Consider the following 22,863-nt stretch of genomic DNA (forward strand, 5'->3'; position numbering starts at 1 on the left):
TTTAGCTCTATTTTCACAAACTCTAGGCTGATGCATTCATTCTTCAGCAAAAGCCATCCCCTGAGTGCTGTGGCAAGTGTCCATGCTAACTGGAAAGAACCCTTTGGGACTTGCTCTCAGTACACCTGTCTTTCTCAGTTTGGAGAGCTCCAGATTTTGAGGCAGGCTTTAACTAAGTGTAAAAATGTTTCAGGAAGGTGGCAATGAGTAGCACAGAGAAACTACATTCTGGACTTGGCTGCTGAGTTAGATGACCCTCTGATACGTGTTGAAAGGATTTCTTGTGCATCCAAGAGGAGCAGCATAGGGTAAGACACCAGTGACGTGGGTTGTGGGAGAACATTTCAGATCCACTGATTTGTTTGTGAAATTTCTCTGGTGAAATATTCTGCTTTTGTCTTCTGGCTGTCCACAGTAGCACATCTCATACAGAAATAGTGTGCAATTGTTCATGTGAAGTTCAGTGCTTTGTTTGGATGCTCTGCTTTGCAGTAACGAATACAGTTTCAGGTGGGAACTGTGCTGACCAGGTGGATGGAGAATTTGTCATGTGTCTGCTGTATCTCAGCAGTTGTCACAAACTTGCTAAAACCACATTTTATTGGTGTCCCTGTGTGATGCCTGCCCAGGGAGAAGGCAGTCCAGGCATACAACTCTGCAGCCTGAGGGGAGAAAGGGTACTTGCAACCTCTCAAAAATGCTCAGGAAGGTGTTTCCTGCTTGATGTGCAGTGGGCATAGAAAAGCCTGTTGCACACAATGTAACTCCTTGTAGGAGTGTATGCTTCTCCTGTTTAGAGAGTTTGTCTGCAGTACTCAGCTGCTCATATATGTCTAGACTTACTATATGAAATTGGAAGTTCACATTGCACTGTAAATGTGACCCTTTTCCAGCCTGTAACATGTAATAGAGCCGTTTTACTACATTTCATTACATTTTCTTACATACCTTTTATAACCCCCCCAAATTTCCCTGGATGGATGATTCCCAAGAAACAAGAAAACTTCTCAGCATGGCTTTTAATTCTCTTCACCATGTGAATCCATGCCAGCCTGCTTGGCATTAACCTCCTGAGCTAGGTAAGGAAACATTGCCATAGGGATTTTGTAGAGTTATAACTTCTTACTGATAATTTATTCATATTCAAATACCTTTTGGGACATGTCCTATGTAACAGAATAACATTACCTTACCTAATTTTTACACAAAACTCCAATCCCACTGGATGGATGTTTTCCAAGATCTGGGACAAGTGCTTAGTGAAGAAATTACTGTCATAAGGATTTTTCGGAGTTACAGCTTGGTGTTGTTATCATATTCACTTTGGAAATTGCCTTTATACCACATAGGCAGATAGGCAAGCTGAAAAAGGGAGATTAAGTCTCAATTAATTTTGGATGCTTCTTAAACATTCTGCTTTGGAAATGCAAGTCTTTGGAAAGATTGAGACTGTGTTTAAAGAACTGCTTGAGCATCAGTTGTTTAAGCTGCATGATAGCTCTGAAGCACAGGTTCATAAGCTTTGTTTTTATCAATTTATACATGAAGATTACAAAGAAAATTACTTACTGAGAGGAGTACATAGCGAAAAAAACCCAAAACCAACCTCAATTTTAAACTTGGGGCTTCTTCTTCTTGGCATATCCTACCCTTCTTTTTTATGGATCATTTCCCCAAATGCATGTATGTTTAATATATTTGAAATAAGCATGGTTGCCAGACTGGGGTGGGGGGAAAACGAAAAAGAAATTATGATCAGCAGTTAGTGTTTTCTTGTGGAAAATTTTTTCTTCAATCAGTTGTTCAACACTTGCCCTGTTGCTGAGATAACCATCAAACTGAGATGGAATGAGCCATAGGCAACTGTCTTAATTGTGAGACCATTCTCCCCAACACATGTTTAGAAAATTGTATTCAGACTTTGCAGTGAATGAGAGATCTCTGAGTGTTTTCTACCATGCAGTGCTGCAGAGATGCCTTAGAGTACAAATACATACATAAGTACAAGTTTAAATTTCTTCATTTTAAGATGATTTCAAACAATGTTTCATAGCTCTTCTCTGCAATGATATTCTCCAAAATATTCTGGGTGGAAGCTGGAGGAAAATAAAAGTAGATGATGAAGTTGACTCATTAATAAGGTCTTAAAAGTTAAATCCTTTTTTTGAAAACATTCATCCCCATTCCTGTCTCATCTCCTGACTTTCTTTCCACCTCCCGTTCCTTGGCTGGAACACTTGGCTGTTTCCACCCTTTACAGCCAAGATTAACAAGCAATCATGTCTGACAAGTGGTGAATAGAGGATCCCACCTTAAATTCTAGCACACAGGCAAGTGGCTCTGTGGGAACCAGTCACCCCAAAAAGCACCAGCCTGTAGAGCAGCTGGGTCAGACACTGGTGATAATAAGCACCCAGAGGAGCTGCAAGAGAGTGGTGACTCCAGAACCTATAAATACAGATCCTTTTTAGTCCAGTCACACGACCTTGCTGGAAGAGCTTGGTTCTGTCCTCAGGACAACTGTGTGCCAAGAGGATGATGACATTCATTGGGAAAACCTATTTTTTCAGGTCAAGATCCCTTTTTGGTCTGCATCCTATTTTATTTTTGTTTTACCTAAACAAAGGCCTTCTCAGTCTGACTATTGAAGTCCACGGTGAACTGTTTAGCAAATAGATGATAGTGAATGTTCTCCAGGATAACCTTGGTCAGGGATGCCAGTTACCAGTGCTGCTCATCTGAATGGGTTTTCAGGTTGGTGCTAGCTTTTGCTGGACATTTGCTTCACTGCCGTATTCCAGACTTACACTTCATGCAGTGGTACAGCTCTCAGTTGCACTACTGTTTCCATTTCTCCTCAGCATGAGGGAAACAACTCGAATCCTGGCTTGCAATCTGTCTCACTAATGCTTAAGCTGGTGCTCATAGCCCTAAGGGCTTGTAGGCAATCTAATTACATTCATTTCATAATTTCAAGTGATGGTATTTTGTAAACATTTTTAATGTATCATCATTAATATGCTAAGGAAAGAAATCTATTTCTGCCAAGAAAGAGGAAATAAATCTTCACTATCTCTTTAGTCCACTAGTTTATGTTTAGTATAGAACACCTTTTCTGAAAAGCTGTTGGAGACATATGCTCCCATTATTATCTCACAGTGATTTATCACTAACTCTAAAATAAACATTATATCCAACTTACCTGCTTGCTATTGCCCTTGCTATGCCATTTCAAAATATCTTAAAGACCCAGCATATGAACACTGATGTAGGTTTGTTGGGCTTGGGGTTTTTTTTGCCTGCACTCTGTTTTAGTATTGTTGCCACATGTATTTTTTCAAATAGTATTAAGTGAAAGGGAGAGAAACAAAACCAGAATTGCCAGCTGAAATCCTATCTAGAGAAGGCAAACTCACACGTAGGAACCAGCGCTGAAATTTTCTTATTGGAAGTATGCTGAGTGGAAGAATTTTCATGTACTAGGGGAAAGGGAAAACTCACTAAAATATAAGGTATGCTGTACTCTAAAGGCTGAAAGGATCTTTTCACCTATGTATTTGGGGCTGGGTGAGTCTGTGCAACCCTCAATAGCTTGAAACAGGCATAGACCATGGTTTAAGATGTAATTCTTCTGTGAGCTGCCCACAATGTCTCCGTTTGTGAAATCAGCCGCCTGTTTTCCACTTCCAGCCACTTTTGCAAGTAACTAATAGCCCTGGTTCCAGTAGAGTTAAGAAGGTGATTTCTTGTAGCTGAAAGATCACGGTGACCCAAGGCATAAGAAAAGTGGAACCTGTAGTTCTCTGCCTTAGCACATGTTGCCTGCCTCTCGGTTAACAAATCACAGGCTGCAGCCATTTCAGAGGAACAACTCCAATAAATTGTGAATATATGCTTATGTTTGAGATAAGAGTCCAGTGATCCTCTCAGTATAAGGGATCTTATTATGCCAGAGCCGGGTAAACCAAGAATAATAAACAACTCACCTTGAACTGAGATTCAGGAAGAGAGTGTAACAAAGAAGAGGGTGAGGTTGGGGGAAGTTATACTTGTGTGGCTACACTTTAAAAGAAAAAGATGACTGAAAGCCACTGGAGTACTTCCTAGTGGCTAGTCTTTTTTTATTTTGGTTTTAAATGTTTGATCTATGTTGCAAATCTAGTTCTCACACTCTGTACAGAATTAGAGATCAATTAAGGTGTTTGGTCACAGGATGCATCATTGCCTCAACTTAAAAAATGAGGTGAAAGAGGGAGGAAGGTCATCCCTTTGTTACTGTACCATTTTCTCCTTTGTTTTTAGTGGTCACTGTTAATAGCTATGTGAGGAAAGCTAGCCAAGCTGAGGCATCTCTGCTTTTTCACTAAAACCTTCACCCAGTGTCAGTAGCTCTTCCTTTAAGCCTCTTTGTTAAATGTCTTGGGCAGTGGATTAAGCCTGAACATTTAGGATATTTGTCTCCCTTTTGGAAAGGCTGGTTTAGGCTCATAATATGCAGGAAACATACTGACCTGTGCTGTCCTCTGCTTCCACTTTGTTCTGAGGTTGTGCAGTGGCAAAGCTGCTCTGCAGAAATTCTAGGATGGTTATTTTAAAAGATAATAAATAATTGCCATTGGGTAGAAAACTCTGATTGAGTGCAGCGGACACTACCGATTTAGGATTATTAGAATAGCACTTCATGGTTTTAAAGCATTGAAAAGAATTGCCTTTTTACCATGTTCAAACTGATGTATGCAAATTCAAAACCTGAAGGATTGCCTATCAATATTTACAAGATATAGCGTAAGTAATGCTATGAGGTCCTAGAGCAATGTTGCCCTGTGGAGGCAAGTCCTGCATTGCATATTTTTTTACTTCAAATGTTTCCTATTTTTCAACATCATCTCTCTAGTTATTTTATCTGGTAGGTCTTTAATATAAAATATAGGTACGCAGCACAGAATATCACAGTAAGTTTTTCTGGCAAAAATGCATGTAGCCTGCTAGAAGACAGGAGCTGAGGTTAAAAATAGTTAGTATGTAGCTGTTCAAGGTGGTGATTTGGGAGTTTAAGACATTCTAATTATTCACTAGACTGGTATGCTGCTGTCATCTTCACCAATTCAGAATAACACTTGGAAAAAACAAGTGACCCTCACTATCATACATAATGTGGCAGCTTAATTGGCAAGAAGAGGGTGAAAAGTAGGCTAGGAAAACCCTTTGAGACTGATGGAGCATATTTCAGTGGCTTCATCAAGATAATGTCCCCCAGGTGATTGAAAACAGCAAATATTTCATCAGGAAAAAAATATAAAGGTGCTTCAACTGCAGAACCCCAAACATATTATTAAAACCCCCTTTTATTTTAGGAGACATTCATATCCTACATATCTAGAGGAAAACGAGAAGAAAATGATTAATTTTAATACCCATAAATTATGGTGCTAGTGTACCTAAATATACCTTGCATTTGCAGTGAGGTTTTACTCAGGCTCTGTGACCATGAAATTCAGGGTACTTCAGTGTTATTTCTGTTCTGAACACATGTGCTAAAGGGCTTACTGTGTGGTAACCTGCACAAAAATGAAAGCAAATATGTATTACAACTGGAAGCCTATCGAGAGCCATCAGGCTCACAAAAGCTCACATTTCTTCAATATCCAGTTTACAGGCAGATCCTATAAAGAATCTTTTGAATAATAATAATATAGACCACAAATTAAATCATTAATTGAATGAAGATTTTGGTTGTTGTTGTTGTTGTTGTTGTTAGGACTATCTAGATAGCACAATAAAACGACAAAGGCAGGAACTTCTGGAGTTTCCTGGACAAGTACACTGATTCTGTTAAATTCAGATTTAAATAAATATTCAGAATTTTAAATATCTATTTTTAAACAAAATTCATGGTCCCATTATTAGAAGAGGTATGTGTCCCCACATCAATATAAAGTTAATCATACATATTTTTCAGTAATATTTTCTGTCAAAAATACATTGTTATGTGATTTTGCTTCTTTAACATTACTAGCATGTACCATGGCCATAAGCAACTGATTTGACCCAACACAATGCATGGGAAAATGGAAAATATTCTCCTGTCATTACCTGTACACACAGTGTAGGTTGTTGCCACCGAAGGTCCCATGTTCATATGAGCAGACTCGATGCTCTAGAAAGTCTGGATTAACGTGGGTACAGCTTTAAATCACTTATCATATTTGAAATGGAAATATGCTAGCTAGTTGTTAATTACCAGTTAAAATAATTGCTGATCAGCAGCAACTAAAATATTTGAGGGTAATAGTGTTAATCCCAGTTTTTTGGGCTATGTGTTTGTATCCCAAGATCACACATCCACATATATGCTGTATGCAGAGGGAGTGAGTCAAGTATCTGGATGGGCCTGGCTGGAGTACTTTTTTTGGTTTAAGACATGTTTACAGATGGTCTGAGCATGGATATTGTTTATGCTATTGGAAAAAGAAAAATTTGATTTCACAACCACGAAAATATAAAATGGGAATTTCGTCTGATACTGAAGTACAGATATTTATGACCACCATGCTCAGTGCTGAGATACAATCAGGGATATAATATTTATATTTTACTGGTTCTCTAATGCCTACAGCTTTGATCTGAAAGTAAACAGTGTCATTATAATGGGCCATACATGATCAGAGATGTTTCTTTCCAGCCTTATTTCTTCTAACAATTTTCAAGGCTGATAAAATCTTTATTCCTGAATCCAATAAGTAAATAAAAATACGAGGGGATGTTTCAATTACACAACCTATACAAAGAACAACCTATACAAAGAACAAAACATTTCTTAAACTGACTGCTGTGTGGTATGTTAATTAGTCATCAACAGAGAATGAAGGGCTCCATTAGCAGGCAGGTGCATGTGAAATGATGTTAAAGGAATATATATGCATGGAGCCTCAAATCTAACCATCTCATTTACAATCTGTTACTGAGCTAGAATTTAGTTAAACATCTTGAAGATGTACAAAATCTCTCTTGTAGAGGAGGCACTGGCCCTTAAGTAATTGGCAGCAGTGCTACTCATTAGAATAGCCCCTCATCTGAGGTGCCAAATGTGCCCTGTGTTGAGCTGTTCAATAATCAGCAACCAATCGTTCCTCTTCTCACATCATTCAGCATGACAAATCAGTGATATTAACCACACGGGTTAAGGCAAATGCCAGTCATTGTTTACATCTCAGGTTAGCCAGTTCCCTCTCAATCAATACAATGTCTCTAAAAATACAATACAAATAGACTGGTGGTGTAGGCTTCGTAAAAATCCCATGACTTCCCCACATTTCAAAAACAAAACATTAAATTGCAGAAGCGCAATACAAACAGTGGTATGAAACTGGCTATGTTTAACTTGAAGAATATAGGGACTGCACTCCTGAAAGGAACTGGTTGCTGCATTTGCCAAAACCCAAGTTGTAGGAGATACCAAAACCTGGAGTTTCAGAGTAACACAGTTTAAAGAGCCCATGTGCAGGAAACTGCTTAGCTTTTCTCACAGAGTCAGCTTGTCAGTAGTACACTCACCCAGAAAATGCCCAAGCTCTTCTCCAAAGCAATTGGAGTTAAAAGATGAAAAGCCTGGCATGTCCTTTCTTGCATGTGTTACTTCCCCTTGGTTGGCAGTGGATTTCAAACACTGTTGCACATCTTGTATTTGGCTTAGTTAAGTTCGTCTCAAACTCACAGCCTTCCCTGGTCTTTACCTAGCTGAATAATTTAGTGCACTTTATCTGTGTCATCTGTGCCTTTTATCACCTCAGTGTTCACTGTGGTCAAAGATCACTGATAAATAAGGAAAGCAATAGAATTTGTAATTCAACCAGTACTATCTGCTGCCTTACCGTGCCAGCATTAGCCATGAGGGCAAGCGTCTGTTCGCTCTTATCCACAGCATATTGCTGATCATCCCTCAGTTCTGGCATAGAACAGTGCTGTGCTTTCCACCCTTTCACTTCCTGACTTCAGCAACAGCATCTCATAGAAATGAGTAATGAATCTGTGACTGAAATATTTACTTGGCAACTACATCTCACATTCTTCGTAGCTCATCACTAGTTTTGTAAGCAATAGTGATGGAAATCCACAAAGTACTGTGACTATCCCAAATTTAAAATGCAGATAATGTGCTTGTGTATGCATACCAAATCCTGCTGATTCTGTCTGTTTGGAGAGAGCTGCAGGCTAAGTGGAGCAGGGTGATGTGCTCTGAAGTTAACTGAAAGGATATGAATGATAATTCTAAAGAGAGAGGCTGGAGAGAAGGACAAGAAAAAGTAGCCAGTAATACTAGAAATTTCTTGAGCTCTCTGTTCCTAAACAATGTGTAAGCTCTGACAAAGAGGCATTTCCCTTGTTCTGCACATGATGTTTGTGATCTGCTAGATCTTGTCCCTGCAGCCAAGGACATAGTAACATTTCAGCTCACCTACTTCAATCCCCAGCTTTCCACTTTAAGCCAGAATCCTGCAGCTGGTTACCTTCTGAAATGGCATCATTTTTTCACCAGCTTTGCTTTCACTGATAACTGTAACACAAGAGCAACAGAGGGCTCCTTGAGTAGTGCCTATCATGGGGTCTGGCTGCAGGCTGAGCAGTAACATAGCACTAGTTACCTGGTGGCAGTCTCTCAACGTGGCTCTTTGTCTCTCTATTTTCTCCCTCCCCTCTCTTATTCCCCCCATTATCTATAAACAGTCACTGGATTTCCAAAGTTTTTTGTAACATTGGTTTTTGTCTGAATTTTGACTATATTTCCTGTTTCATTTCTAGCGCACAAAGGTTTTGTTGCATTGCTTTTGGTAACTCTCTTTACATAAAGAAATAAAAATCCATATGCCACATTTAAGTATGTATTTCTGTAGTATAGAAACTGGAGAAAAGAAAAGGCAGACTGTGGATGCTCAAAAAATTCAGTAAATACTCATAGGGGCTGTTATTAAAAGTACATTCATCCAGAATCACAATGGTCTCCCTGGGCATAACTGGGCTCCCTTGTGCAGTAAACGAAGCACCACTCTGGGAAAATGCAGTGGGGAGGGAATTTTTTTGCTTATGATGGGAATAACATAAGAAATACATTCTGAGATGGTCAGAATAGCTGTTACTGTGCTGAGCAAGCTTGGGTCTTTAAATACCCAGCCATATTTCTTTTTTTAATGGCTCATTTTATATACGGTTCATCATTGTACCACTGACCTTTTCTCTTCTGACTTGTGCTGGTGACATCATGGAAATGACAAGATTACCAGGAGCGATGGAAATAGGTGCTTATCATTGTACAAATTAGCAAAGAGCTGCCAGCAACAGGAACATGATAGGTTGATACGTCTGCTCTGGTGCAGATGAGAAAGCCACATCCCAACCATCTAAAATTGGCAGTCAGAATTCAGTCAGGGACAAAAGCTCCTGTTTGTCTAGGAGCTTCTTTCAGTGTGGGAGTATTCAGATGAAAATGTCTGATTATCATCTATTACAATATGGAGCTAAGCTATTTTTCAATAAATAAATAGCACAATTCCTTATGAGTATCTCCTATTTTAAATGTGGAGCTTAAGCATATTTTCTGGGCAGGATTTCAGTAATTACTTCCACATAAGAACCTCCCCACTCATTTTAATTCCCTTATTCAGTTTTACAGTTACAGTAAGCACTGATATGCTTTAGCTGTATTTCACGCTGGTTTTAGGGTTCTCATAAGAATTTAGGGTTCTCGTGCTATCATTTGAAATGCATTGATATTCCCAAGATGTTAGTCTTGACACAGTACAGTAATATTATTAGGTTTGTAGCAAAGCTTTATTAGTAGATTCATACTCAAGGTAAAAGTTAGGAATGGTCTCAGTACCATATTGAACTGGGGCCTTGGAAACATAACAGCTGATTTACTAGGATGGTGCTGCAGAGTGAATGAAATAGTTAAATGGATGTTAGCTAGGTAAGAGAGAAAGAAGATCACACAGAACCAAATAGTTGTGTAATCACACCCTGCCTATGATGTGAATGAATAGAATATTTTGAATTTTGTTACCTAGGTGATCTGCTGTTCTAACAGACCTTTGACTTCTGCCCCTGTCACCACCATCCCCCCACAAAAAACCAAACAGAAGACAAGAAAAACAAAACTGGATGCTGTTTTCTGTTTATAAATTTGTTTTCTGTGCGTTGTCAGAAGTTGCAGGTAACTATGGAGTAGATGAGGTGAGGATTAGACTGCAGTAGGTCATTCCAAGGCCACTCAGGTGCAGCAGGTATTGACAGTGTTGCGATGACTGCAGGTGTAAAAGGAAATTCCGGTTTTCTTAATACCACTGCAATGTTTTTTTTGGTGGTCTCAGCACCTGCTGAGAATGTTTGCTTTTTATCATTCACTAACAGGTAAATGTTTATGTAAGAAAAGGCTTTTCCTTTATGCTCAAGAGTATGATAGTTTTTACTACCTCAAGACCCAGACTAAGGGAAGAAGTGAAACCACAATCAAATATACAGGGAAAAAAACTGTTTTCCTGGGAAGGTCACAATGAAGAAATAAGGAATGTCCTTCAATAGTCTTTGTGGTTTTAAGGGAAATAATTATGTAGTATCTTCTGCCTTTGCTTTGTCAGATTTTCCTGGAGCATTCTTTTGTCCTGTGTTCCCACTGCTCCTGTGGATCCTGCATGTGGTGTCAGTGAGATTGAACGAGCTGTACTGGGTAGCCCAGTGCTCTACAACAGAGAAAGATGGCAGAACAGCATCTGTTTCCCTGACTGCAGGCCTTCTGGTACTTCATTTGTATGTGCATTGCTGGAGGCTATACTAGATCTCTTTGCTTCTGTGGTTTGGTAATTCCAGTAGCAGGTAACTTTGGCAGCATTTCACATCCATAATTGTATCCGTGATTGTCTCTTAGTGACGTGGATGTGCTCATTTCTCTCCATGATTCTTTTATCCTAATTGCATAACTGGAGCTCACTGATGTCCAGCATGACTCAAACTGCAGACTGGGCGATGACCTTCATACCACTGTGCCATGTCATGGTTTGCCTACTGCTTTTAGATCTCCCTGTGAATAGAGACCTATGGGCTCCCTGCCTGGATTGTCATCTCCCTGGGCAGTGGCTCTTTGCAGCTACTCAAATTAATTAGCATACACAGGGAGGGAGAGAGCAAGGGGTTTGGGGAGAGACACCAGCTTTAGTGTAGGCAGGCTCATCTTTCTCTGCAGTCAGTGAAAAGGGACAGGTCTCCCCCACATACAGTCCTTGTTTTTCAAAATATTAAGTGACTATGCCAGCCATCACAATTCCCCTTGAGTTTTCAAATTTTTTTATCAGACACCTAAAAATTGGCTAGCTATGACTATGTAAACAACAATGAATATCAGCAGTCTTAGTCCAAATAAGGAATTACCAAAAACCATCAGATTACTATAGTTAAATGCAAGGTATTCCTCAAATTTGCCAATATATGAACGTCAGTAACTTTCAGAAAATGTGTCCAAGTCCCTGGCCCACTCACAACTTTCTGAACTCAGTTAAATATGCTGTTGATTAAAGTGCTTAGAATAGCACATGTGTAAAGTTTAATGCAGAGCCTTTCAGCCTTTCATTCTACATGTGACAGGAGATGCTTCCGTTTGGGCTCTTCATTTTTCTCGCAAAAGTGTGGGTGTAAGTCTCTTCCCATCATACTCCATACAAGCAGTCTAGACAGCCTTGCTTCCCAGGACAGCATTAGGCTTTTGGAGATCCCTCAGTGTATTTCTTTCTTGTAAAGATCCTATTGCATTGTCAGCACTTAGCACCAGCTAATAATTCTGGAGCCAGACACTCCCATCACAGGCCACAAGTCACTTCTATTGATTTCAAATACAATAGAGTATCAAAAGGAACACATTGGAGGAACTCTTAGATAGAGGCAATGCTGCTTTATCTCAATTTCTGGAATGGGGCACATAAAAAGAAGGATTTTTCTTTTTTCTTTGAAAGTGAGATATTAGTTCCAATAAAATTATGGGAGTACTGTTGCTACTTTAAATATGGATGGGATATGATAAATTTTCCTCTTCAATTTGTAAGTCTTTTGAGCAGATGTTTAATAGTTACTAGTCTTTGTTACTGGCAAGAAACAAAAAGTTACCTCTTAGCCCCAAACTAACGGGCGTAGAAAACAAACAATTTCAGTGAAGAAGATTGTCTGGAAGAAGTCTGGTTTGATCAGGTTCCTTCACCATAACAAGAAGAAAGAGAAAAAGGTACATGAAATGAGCACAGGTACCACACTACCACGAGTGAGTGAGGAGAGCACATTTTAGAACTTTGCATGTGTCTTGCTTTGGAATCAATCTGAATGATGAACGGTGAGGAAGAGGGATTAGAAGGGAACCTTTAACTGTACACATTACCAAAACAAAGGCTGTTATTAAGGCACCAGTAGAATCTGAAGTTACAGACTGACATTAGACATGGCTGCTCATAGCAGGACCCAGGTGCCAAACTAGAAAAGATACATAATGCTTCCCATAGCAGCATCTGGCTTTTTGGCAGAGTCTACACACTTGGGCATTGATGACTGGATTTGCTTTGTAGTCTTTCAAACAGTTGCATTGCAGTGGCCCTGGGCAAAACTGCAGAACCTTTTCCTCCATAGCACATCATTTCACATAGCATTTCACAAAAGAATTACCACTGAAAATGAACATAGTCTGTGCAATTAGTCTGATAATTAAGATTTAAGTACTGGACAGAGATCAAAGTGCTTGTAATCTGCAATAAAGTTCCTAGAGTTGTAAGGATTTTCAAAATGTTAGCTTGTGCTTTATTGCACCTTCCATTTATTGTGTACCCATGATAGCAGCAAACACATTTTCCCAGTGGATATCAGCATGTATAACTGCAACACCTGTTACTACATAAGCCTGGTATTTCTCACAATATGATTACTCTGTCAACGACTGCCATAAAAGGTGGCATCTGTATTCATCAAAAAGAGTTATCAATAAATGTAAAGCCATACCACAATTAGAGATCTCCAAGGAAGGACAAATCCAACCAAAAAAAAAGTCAACGACAGTATTTAATTACTAAGATTGTTAATCAATAAAATGCCTTCATAACTTTTAATTAAATTTTTATTTGAACTGGATGTTTAGAAAATCTGATTCTTTGTTTTTGTTTCATTTAACAGTTGCACTACTAAAGTACTGGTGGCATCTGTGAACAGCCTTCCTCGAGGGGACACTTCATGTCTGTAACTGCATTTTGTCACCTACAGAGGGTGTTAAGAATCTTGTTAAAAATAAAGGAAATAGTTAGGAGACATCTCACTGTAGCCATTATTATAGTGCAAATTACCAGGTAGAGTAATCCAGAAGCTGTCACAAAAGGTTAGTAAGAAACAGTGTCAGGAAATCAACCATTCAGCAATTCATCATGGCCTCACACTAGCTCTAAACTGAATGCTTTTAAAAGGCATTGTGTTATGAGGTAAGGGACATTATCTTTTTTTTTTTTTTTTAACAGCATTGAATAAAGATAACTAGGAGAGTGGTTCTCTCATGAAAGATATAAAGACATAATGATGAAAAATGTCAATTATTTTATTGCATAAATCTGAAGGCAAGGTAAAAAACAGAGAGAGATTGCTACAATTGAAGTAGGCCATTGCAATATAATACCTCACCTTTATTTTAATTTTAATTTTGGAATATACTGTCTGATTTTTGCAATCCTTATTCAGACAATAAATGACAGGTTTTCTAGATTACCAGTCCAGTCCCTAGAGGCTTTGTAAGATGTCACGAAAATACAAAATTTGCCTTTCAATAAGTTTTTAAGAGTGAAGTCTTGATACTGATTTTAACACAGATTGCCATTGTTCTGTTAAGGGATATTAGAATACTTTGTTGCCATTTGTCTTGTAGGTAAATAAACATTATCTGCCTCTTCCTTTGACTTTCATGTTTAGCTAGTGAATGAGTGCCTTCTGAGGTTGACTCTCAGTAGTGGTTCTCTACTGCTGCAGTGCCACTGATGTGGCCGCAGCTGCTCTCTGCTGTACTGTGCGATTTCCATGGAGCACTGTCTGAGGAATGCCATCACTGTTGTTTGGGAGTTTCTTAGCTCACTTTCAGATTTATGTCAGAATGATGCCTTAGGTTTCAACTTTTGTATTTTTCAAATCCCATATGTAACTCTGAAACTTCATACAGCCTGTTAGCTACTGTTCTCTCATGCTGGTTAGATATAACAAACCCTCTCTGGGCCTGAACTCAAGGACACCTTGTTGTCCCAGGCCCCAAAATATATAAACTAAAGCCTCTGACAGGCGGAGCAAACTTGGGGTGATTACATCACTACCTGAAATTATAACTGGAGAATTAACCTTGATACGCAAATGGACCAAACTTATAAAAGTGTGAAAAACCCATGACCCATCGTCCATCTTGGGTGGAGCCCCTTGGAGGCTTTTGACTGCCCAAGGTGTACCTTTGAAGGCCCTTCAAATAAACACCTGCTTTTATTCTCTTAATCTTGTCTAGTCTCTGTTTTCAGGTAGCCACTTCAAGGCATCAAGAGCACTGGACACAAAACTTGGTCTTCTGTAAAGCACTAAAATTATACTTGGGGTTAGGGGTGGAACCAAACACAAAAACTCTCCAAACAGCCAAAATACTGAACCAGTAAAAACCCGATAGTTTGCATAGGCCAGTAGTGTTTTCCTGGTTAATCGTGGCTGGGTGAAGTGGAAGGAAGGCAGTAAAGTTTGCTGGAGGTAGCCATGCTTAAAATTTCCCTTTACAAAAGGTAGACAAACATATACTGAAAACCTGATGTTCAGAGGCTTTGTTAGTTGCCAGCATCCCCAGGGCTCCAAAATAGCTTTGTAATACTTAAGAAGCAGAACTCTGTCAGAAAGGATGACCAAAAACCCGTCTTTATATTCTATATGAAAATGTCTTAAGAAGTACCAGTAACCAGGGATTGCATTGGCATTAAAAAATACATAAGTGTTAAAAGACTGTTGTCTCAGATTAAGGGCATCCCCTAAGTTTAAGTGATAGCTGGAGGAGCTGTGAGGATGATAAACAGAAAGAGTAATGAGCAGAAGACTGTACAAGATGGCAAGGTCGAGCATACCACACTTTACTGAAACCTCTGAAAGCTCTTGGTGTGCTATACAGCCCTATGGAAAACCATGGAGAAGAATAATGCAATTATCAATTAAGAATTTTTTTAATGGGGCTGACTGATGTTTAGATGGCAGAAAGTTTAATTGCAAGCACAAACTCACATCAGGTTTGCGTTGCTGGTTAAAGGTTATATTTATATCCAGCCTTAATGTGCTACCAAGGGCTGGTCTTCATTGCAATGTTAGTGATATTTCCAGAAGACTTGTCAGAATGGAACACTCACTTCTCATGGATATAAAAATACCCTTATGAACAGATAAGAGCATCAATCACTTTTAGTATTTGAATGTCAGATATGTATGAAAACCCTGCTAACTACCTTCAATAAAGAACTTTAAAAATTACTCCTCAAAATACATATACATGTATTTTAATCCACAGGAGAACAGATTAAGAGAACGCTCCTTCCATGACACATTGGATGAGAATCTGTCTTGTTGCAATGCTAAAAATTCTCAATCCATCAATTAAATGCAGATTCAAGGCACCATCTCATATGTCCTTGTCAAATAAATTATGCCTTATATCAAAGACCACACAGATTCCTACTGAACAAAACAGGAGTATGTCTGAACAAATCATAAATGTGAAATATGATAGAAATCAAAATGAGACAGACAATAAAATGTAAGATTTGTAAGTCAGATAGCATCTACCTTAGAAGTAATATTACCAGTACTCAGAATCTGTGATTAAAGAAATATTCATAATCGGTCACTAATTTTCCACACAGATTGGATTTTTTTGATAATACAAACTAGAAAAAAAATTGAGGGAAATTAAAAGAAGAAAAGTAGCAGATGAAATGGTGTTTAAATGTTCGTTTTTCTATATTTGCATATATATACAGATATTTCCCTTTATTTCTCTCCTTTTTTTCAATTAACAACTAAGCCGGAAAAACAATGCATGTTATCCAAGGACAAAGTTTGAAGACATACAATTATTGGGAATATTCAAATGTAAAACCATAAATAGAAATTGCCTGCAGCTGTCATAATAACTGTCTGGGTAATAAAATGGTAGCTGAAATTCAGTAAGGGCAAAATATACATGCTGAAGTGTATGAAGAAATCAGCTCTGAGAAAACTACTGCCACTCAAGGAGGACATCTCAGATTGGGTTGCTTCTTAAAACCATGAACTTGGTATTCCTTAGTTTTCACAAAGCAAACTCTGTCAAGAATAATTTGGAAAGGACTTTCAAAGAAAATACTGAACTGATTAGACCTTTGATGTCCTTGCCTTGGATATAGCTTGTTGTTGACTCTAATCTGGTCAGATTAGAGTAACAAGTTACAGCAGAACTGATCTCTAATCAACATAAAACTACATTAGTAATGTGTGCTTTTCTTCCAGAATGAATGTTCCTCATTTTGTTTCCATTTATTAGGAGCTCTGCATGCTGAAGCAGCTTTCACAGATGAAGACTTGGAAGAGGCTCTAGCTGAACCAGAAAACCAGCTACAAGGTAAAAATTGTAAAGTAGGTACATAATTAGATAATTATTTTTTTAGTGATTTAAGTAATATGCTGTACTTTATGGACAGCTGACTCCTGCCAATAGACTTTCACACTGATATTGCAAAGAAATGATCATATGCCTTGTTTTGTGATTAAAAATGAAGTTTTGCGGTATATAACTGAACAACAGCTCATTCAGCCAAACCAATAAACACCTTCAAAATGTCTTATCTTTATATGAATAGGCAGACATACTCATTCTCTAGGAGCTCACATTTATCAGCAATGATCACAAGTTCTTATTAATCCTTCATCAACCCTGCATTCATCTGATATTACCTGGCCTCCTGCATGAAAGAGGCTGTAGAAATTCACCTCACGGTCCATGCATCAAGCTTCCAAGTTCTTGGCAAGATATCCTGCTTCTTCAGACTGACATTAAACTCGATATAAAATCTTCAGATGAAGATGAATCTGCCATGTGGAAATAGTTCCAGTGTTTAAGTACCCTTTGCACTTTATTCTCGCTTTATGCTTCACTGTCTTCTCTCCAATCATTACATCTTCCTATACTCGTGTCTGTTTATAGGTATCAGATGTCTTCATCTGTAGATAATTATGGACCGTGATCAAATTATCTCTTAATTAACTGTGGATGAACTAAATAGACTGAGCTTATTCCAAATCTCTGCAGAAATGTAGGTTCCCACTTTTCAGGGTTTTTCTTTCTCAGAGTTTTTCTGATACATCAACACACTTCCGAAGGGTGGGTACATCCCACGCCAAACATCCTGCTTCAGAAATAGATTTAATGTCACATATATCACTGCTATTACCACATTTCTCCCAGTATTTCCATCTACATCTTGAAGAACCACATTAGGTCTTTCTTTGTTATTCTATGACATCTTTTCCAGCTGCTTTTCAGCAATGACTTCCAAATCTTCACAGCCCCTACTTTCCAAGCATCGTTTACTGTCCTTCTAACAACTGGTGCATCACCCACAGCTCTTCATTATTTCCTTTGTTTCGCTTTTCTCTTATTCCTTATACCCAGAAAATATTATGTGAAAAACAACACTTCCTGAAAATGAAAATAAACCAATATGTGAATAGATGATATCCTCCCTAAGTTGCTGAAATGCAATCACAATTTCTGTCTCTCTTCACCACTACAACAGTGTTTTCCAATTACGAAGGAAGTGTGATACAAGGAATATGGAAAAAATACTTTGTTACTCTGTGAACCTTTTCTATTTTAACAATTTCTCTCACATTTCATCCTAAGTAGATGAGCAAGCACAGCATACATATATTTGCAAACACAAAAGAAGCATATGAATTGTGCTAATGATAGGGGTGGTGGGATCAAAAAGGAGATGGCTGTTCATAACTTAGGTTCATTAATCAAAACTGTTTGAGCTCCTGTCCATGGGATCTTGCAGGTCTGTTTGGGCAACCTGACCTGACTTTACTATAAGGTTCTTGTAAGAAATGGGTGATTATTTTTTTCCCTAATTTGAGATCAGACAAAAGTGATAAGGATTTTACCAGCTTTGGATAATATTATTAAATTAATAGCAGTAATATCGTGTCACATGTTCATGAAAATGAATGAATGAAATTGGCTAAATTGTTCAACAGTGTGCTCTACCATCCTGGATCAAGGTCAAGAATTTTTGCTCAGAGAGGCAGCAATATATGCACCTACATGGTGGAGATGAAAGCGGTGGGTATATGGGTATGTAACTTCCAATTTAGTTTATGGTATAATGCACATGTACAATTTTAGAAGCTGTCTGTCTGCTGTGTGGTCAGCTGCAGCCGATTACAGGAAGGAGGGAAACACCATGCTCCTTCAGAGAGGCTTCATTTCTGCTCTTTCACTTTAATCTGGAGTTACAATCCTTCGGCTGACAGTGAGATGTGCCTTTCCTTTGTGGGGAAAAATATGACTGAGGTCTTAAGAACCTTATTGTGACTCAGTGAAAGATCCATCTCATCATCTGCAAGTGAAGTTAAGCTGCTAAAGGAGAACATATATATATAAAAGAGACTTTGCTCAGGCTATACAAAATATCACTTTAGATGATATCAGCTCCTGTATTCAGGAGCTGCTAGTATTTTCTGAAAGCATTTTGTCTCTCTCCATCTATGTGACCATTTCTAGCAGAGGAAACATGAGTGTAAGCTATTTTACATGCTCACAGCTGTTCAGGAAAGATGAGAAGCTGAAGGCCATGGCAAAACCCTTCCCATGCAGATTGCACCGTGTTTTACCTACCACCGCTGTTAAGAAAAACATCTCCCATTCATGAGGCTGTTGGAGGCTTTAGGGATAGTACAGAGGGTCAGAATGGAGACTGTAACACTTGGGAGGAAATCTGTAATTTTTTTTTGTTTTGATACAGAGTTGTACCCCCGCTAAGTATCAGTTACCAGTGCTCATTTATGCAGCAGTACAAAGCCCTTTGTTAATTTCAGGGTGGTTCAGTGGGCACCCAGGCACCCCAGCAGTCACGGCTGGAGCCATGGCAGCCTGTCTGGGACATGACAGCTGGGAGAGAAGGTGGCTAGGGCATGGCTCTATGGCTCTTCCATGGCTTTAATAGGGGAAGGTGCTTAAGACTTGCATCTGTCTGTAATGGCCAGTTTCACTACGCCATAGCCAGACACAAAGGGATCTTCTCAGAGGAGAAATCTCAACTCTTTAAGATATAACCTGGAAATGCCTCCAAGGTTTTTACAAAAAACAGAGAAGGGGAGGGGGAAGTTGAAAAAAAATTAGGTTGAATTGGAAACAAGAGAAGCTTTTCTATTTGTTCACAAAACCTCTCTAAATCCTCATCTAAAAAAGTTAAATTAACATCTAAACCAGAGCAGATACTTAAATTTTTTTTGAGTGTTCCCAATATCAAGATGAGTACAGGGTTTTGTTTAATCTTTTTCGTATTTGGAACCTGTCCAGTGGAATGAAAGGTATGGCTGATGTGCTGCTCCTTTGGTCTTTCATCAAAGACAGTAGTCCCCTCTTTCTGCCTATCCTTTCATTGCAAAATGTTATATCAATCCTGATCATTCCAAAAAAGTCTTATCTACAGAAATAACAGAAAAATTAGAAAAGTAAGCCAAACACTTTCTCTTTTATTTAATCCCATTTCTTCCTTCCTACAACATATGTTTGGTAATCTTGGTATATGGGTCAAGAAAAATGAATTTTCACAAAAATCTGCCAAAATTCTAACCCAGAACTATCCCAGTGGCTAAGTCACAGATGTGACTACAGTCTTCCATGGCATTCTCTCTTTCTCTCAATTTTCTAAGTTCTCTGAAAAGCCAAGCATCTGATATGAACATGTGAAGGTGAGAAGGGATACCAAACAAAGTGGGTATCTTTCTTACTCAGTAGGCCTGGATAAAAGCATACATTTAGAATTTGAAAAAAATTTTTGTTTGTTTCTTTTTCCTACTCTAGTGTGTGTTTCTTTTCAAAGATTGCAAGTGAAAATATGTAATAGGGACTTTCCCATATATATTGCTGAATTTTAGAAGCAGGAGTGGGAATGGAATATTTGGATCATCCCTGCTGTTGCTTCTCAGTCCTGACTACTGCTGTTCACTTCCTTATCATTAATAAAAGATCAAGGAGATGACACAGAGACCGTGGTGAGAAACAGCAAGTCTGTTTTGACATGAATTTCCAAGAATAATTCTGTTTCTGTACTGATGCTGAAGTATCACACAGGGAGGTTTTCTACTGGTTCAGTATGCACCAAAGAATGTTAATAAAGGAGATGGTTGAGTTAGTAATTCCCTTTCAGAAATGCTCTGGGACTGTGCACCATTGGGGTTTTTTGGATTGGTATATATAATACAAGCATGATGGACACTGATTGTCGGTGTTGCTGCAAAATAACTAACATTATAGGTCTGCCACATCCTTGCCCAGTGAAGTATGAGTGCACCTGGCAGTGCAGGACATCCACATGCTCCCCTCGTCTCTACCAGTGGGTGGGAAACTTAAAACTGTGAAGAGAACAAGGGGTAAAAACTATAGGAGTGAGAATTTCCTGAGTATTAATAAAAGGAATCAGTATCCCATTTTTAACCAAAAAATCTTAAGGGACCTATACAATCCAGTAAGTCTAAAATTTAGATGTACAAAGAAGCTGAATGCCTAACTCTTTGGGGCTTTTTTGAAAATTCAGGGAAAAGGTGCAGTGTCCATTTCTTGGTGTCTCTGTGAAGAACACGTGCATGATTCCTTGCCTGATTTGATGATCCCTGAAATGTGGACATACATGCAGTCCAGCACAGTGGAATATTTATCAACAAAATAGGTAAGTGGTATTTAAATTTAAGCAGCCAAGAATAAAAATGTAGCAGAAGGCTCTCACAAGCTATTGCAATCTACTGAACTAATCACTCCTAATTAAATATTCCATATCTTGTTTTTGGAAAACTACCCAGAAGCATCCTTCAGCATTTGTTCAAGGAATGTTTTTCTGATAAGGGGATTATTTGATATTTTAAAAAATTTAATATCAAGTAAATAATAAAATAATAACTTTTATATCAAGTGGAGATTGCCAAGAACAGAAACTGCAAAGGAGCTTTCTCATATTCTTAAATTTTATTGTTACAGAGCTGTTTTCACAACATTTTTTGTTAGCTTGGATTTTTCTGCATATTGAGAATTGATGACAATATGTTTGTTACCCAAGTTGAACATTGTAAGCAGTTTACAATCTCTGATATTTTAGCCATGTTAACCAGAAGTGGTGATTAAAGAAACTCCATCACCTGTGGATTCACTGTAGATCACTGTCCCCACAGTCTTAGAGGACATTGAGCCACAAAACCAATAATAATTAGGACTCCTAGCCGAGGTGAAAAGCTATTGCCTCATGGAACTATTTTCCAATCCTCCTCCTTCCAGCTGAGCTGGACTAGTGACACTATAAACTGGCAATTAAAAGACTCAAGTTTAAAAATACCTTCAACTTCCCAGGTCCCACAATGGCAAAGGTTAAGTGGATTATGTGGAGATAATTCGCTCAGCTCCAGGGGGAGGGTGCTGATTGCCAGGGCTGTTGGTTACCTCCCTCTCCCCTTCTCACTTGCTGTGTCAGCTTTGCCAACCTAAAACAAGAAAAGGACTGGAAAACTTTCCCAAAGGACCCTGCAATTACTAATGGGCACTGACTGGTACTTGCAAATTTTACTTTGATACAGCCTTGAAAGCTAGGCATGGAGGTGGTCCCTACTCCTCAGCTAGCATCTTAATGCTATTGACCATTCATGCAAGTCTTCCAGTAAAAACACCCTGCTTCTTCAAGGGAAAAGAAATATGAAAAAGATTGCTGGCCTTACATGAACAGCTACTCTCCCCCATGCTCCAACTGAATTAAAACCACCAATTACACCTCTAGTTGTGTGGCAACACCTACACTGTGTTTCCAATTAACTTTGTAAGTTTTTAATCAGTGACAAATGCATTTTTGTAAATTCAATTTGCCTTTTATTGCAGCACCTATAAAATGTCTTGCAGCATTCCGGAACTTTGTGAAGGTTTTACTTGCTACTGACATAACGCAGCTGTCGGACCTACAACAAAGGCTAAGGTTTATGAGCAGCTTGAATTAGGATGTAGGTTAAGCAATTAAAGTTCAAGGAGGGGGAGGGGGAAATGGTTTCCCAAAATTTGCACTTGCCAATTTAAAAAAGCATAACAAAAACGTGCTGTACACTAGGATGGGCAAAGCTAAAGCAGCTAAGGAGACCATACTCAACTTTAAGGTTGCTATTTTGAGAGTGTTCCATATGTGAAAAGGTCACCCACATTTCATTAATAAATCCACACTGCTGTTTGTTTTCTTTTTTAATCAAACTCAAATGCATCCTGTTAAAGGTCTGAGTGATTAGATCATAAATCTGGATGTCCTTGAAGATGATGAAGAAAATGCTTATCTGTAAAACAATCATCATACTGCCAGTTCTATCATTTACACATTTTTACATGTGCTGGAAAAATGGTTTAATTTTAAATCATTTGCTTGAATTTTTAGGTAAGAAAAAGAAATCTTGCAGAATTTACAGTTAAAAGAGCAAGTAGATTAATTGTGACATATGGAAAGAACCCATTACATCTAATCTTCTGCATCTAAATTCAGGATATTAAAACAATCAACATTTACAATA

General features: G+C 38.5%; 1 long non-coding RNA gene across 3 annotated transcripts in view; it reads left to right on the top strand.

The window, feature by feature from the left end:
• LOC108447051 overlaps positions 1 to 22,863 on the top strand; it is a 41,305-nt gene that overhangs the window by 13,103 nt on the left and 5,339 nt on the right. For all 3 annotated transcript variants that reach the window (XR_001862437.1, XR_001862439.1, XR_001862438.1), the window contains exons 5-6: positions 16,592 to 16,669; positions 20,871 to 21,002. This is a non-coding gene — a long non-coding RNA (uncharacterized LOC108447051). The remainder of the gene's footprint in view (positions 1 to 16,591; positions 16,670 to 20,870; positions 21,003 to 22,863) is intronic.

Source organism: Corvus brachyrhynchos, unplaced genomic scaffold (genome assembly GCF_000691975.1).
Source record: "Corvus brachyrhynchos isolate BGI_N302 unplaced genomic scaffold, ASM69197v1 scaffold255, whole genome shotgun sequence".
Lineage (NCBI taxonomy): Eukaryota > Metazoa > Chordata > Aves > Passeriformes > Corvidae > Corvus > Corvus brachyrhynchos.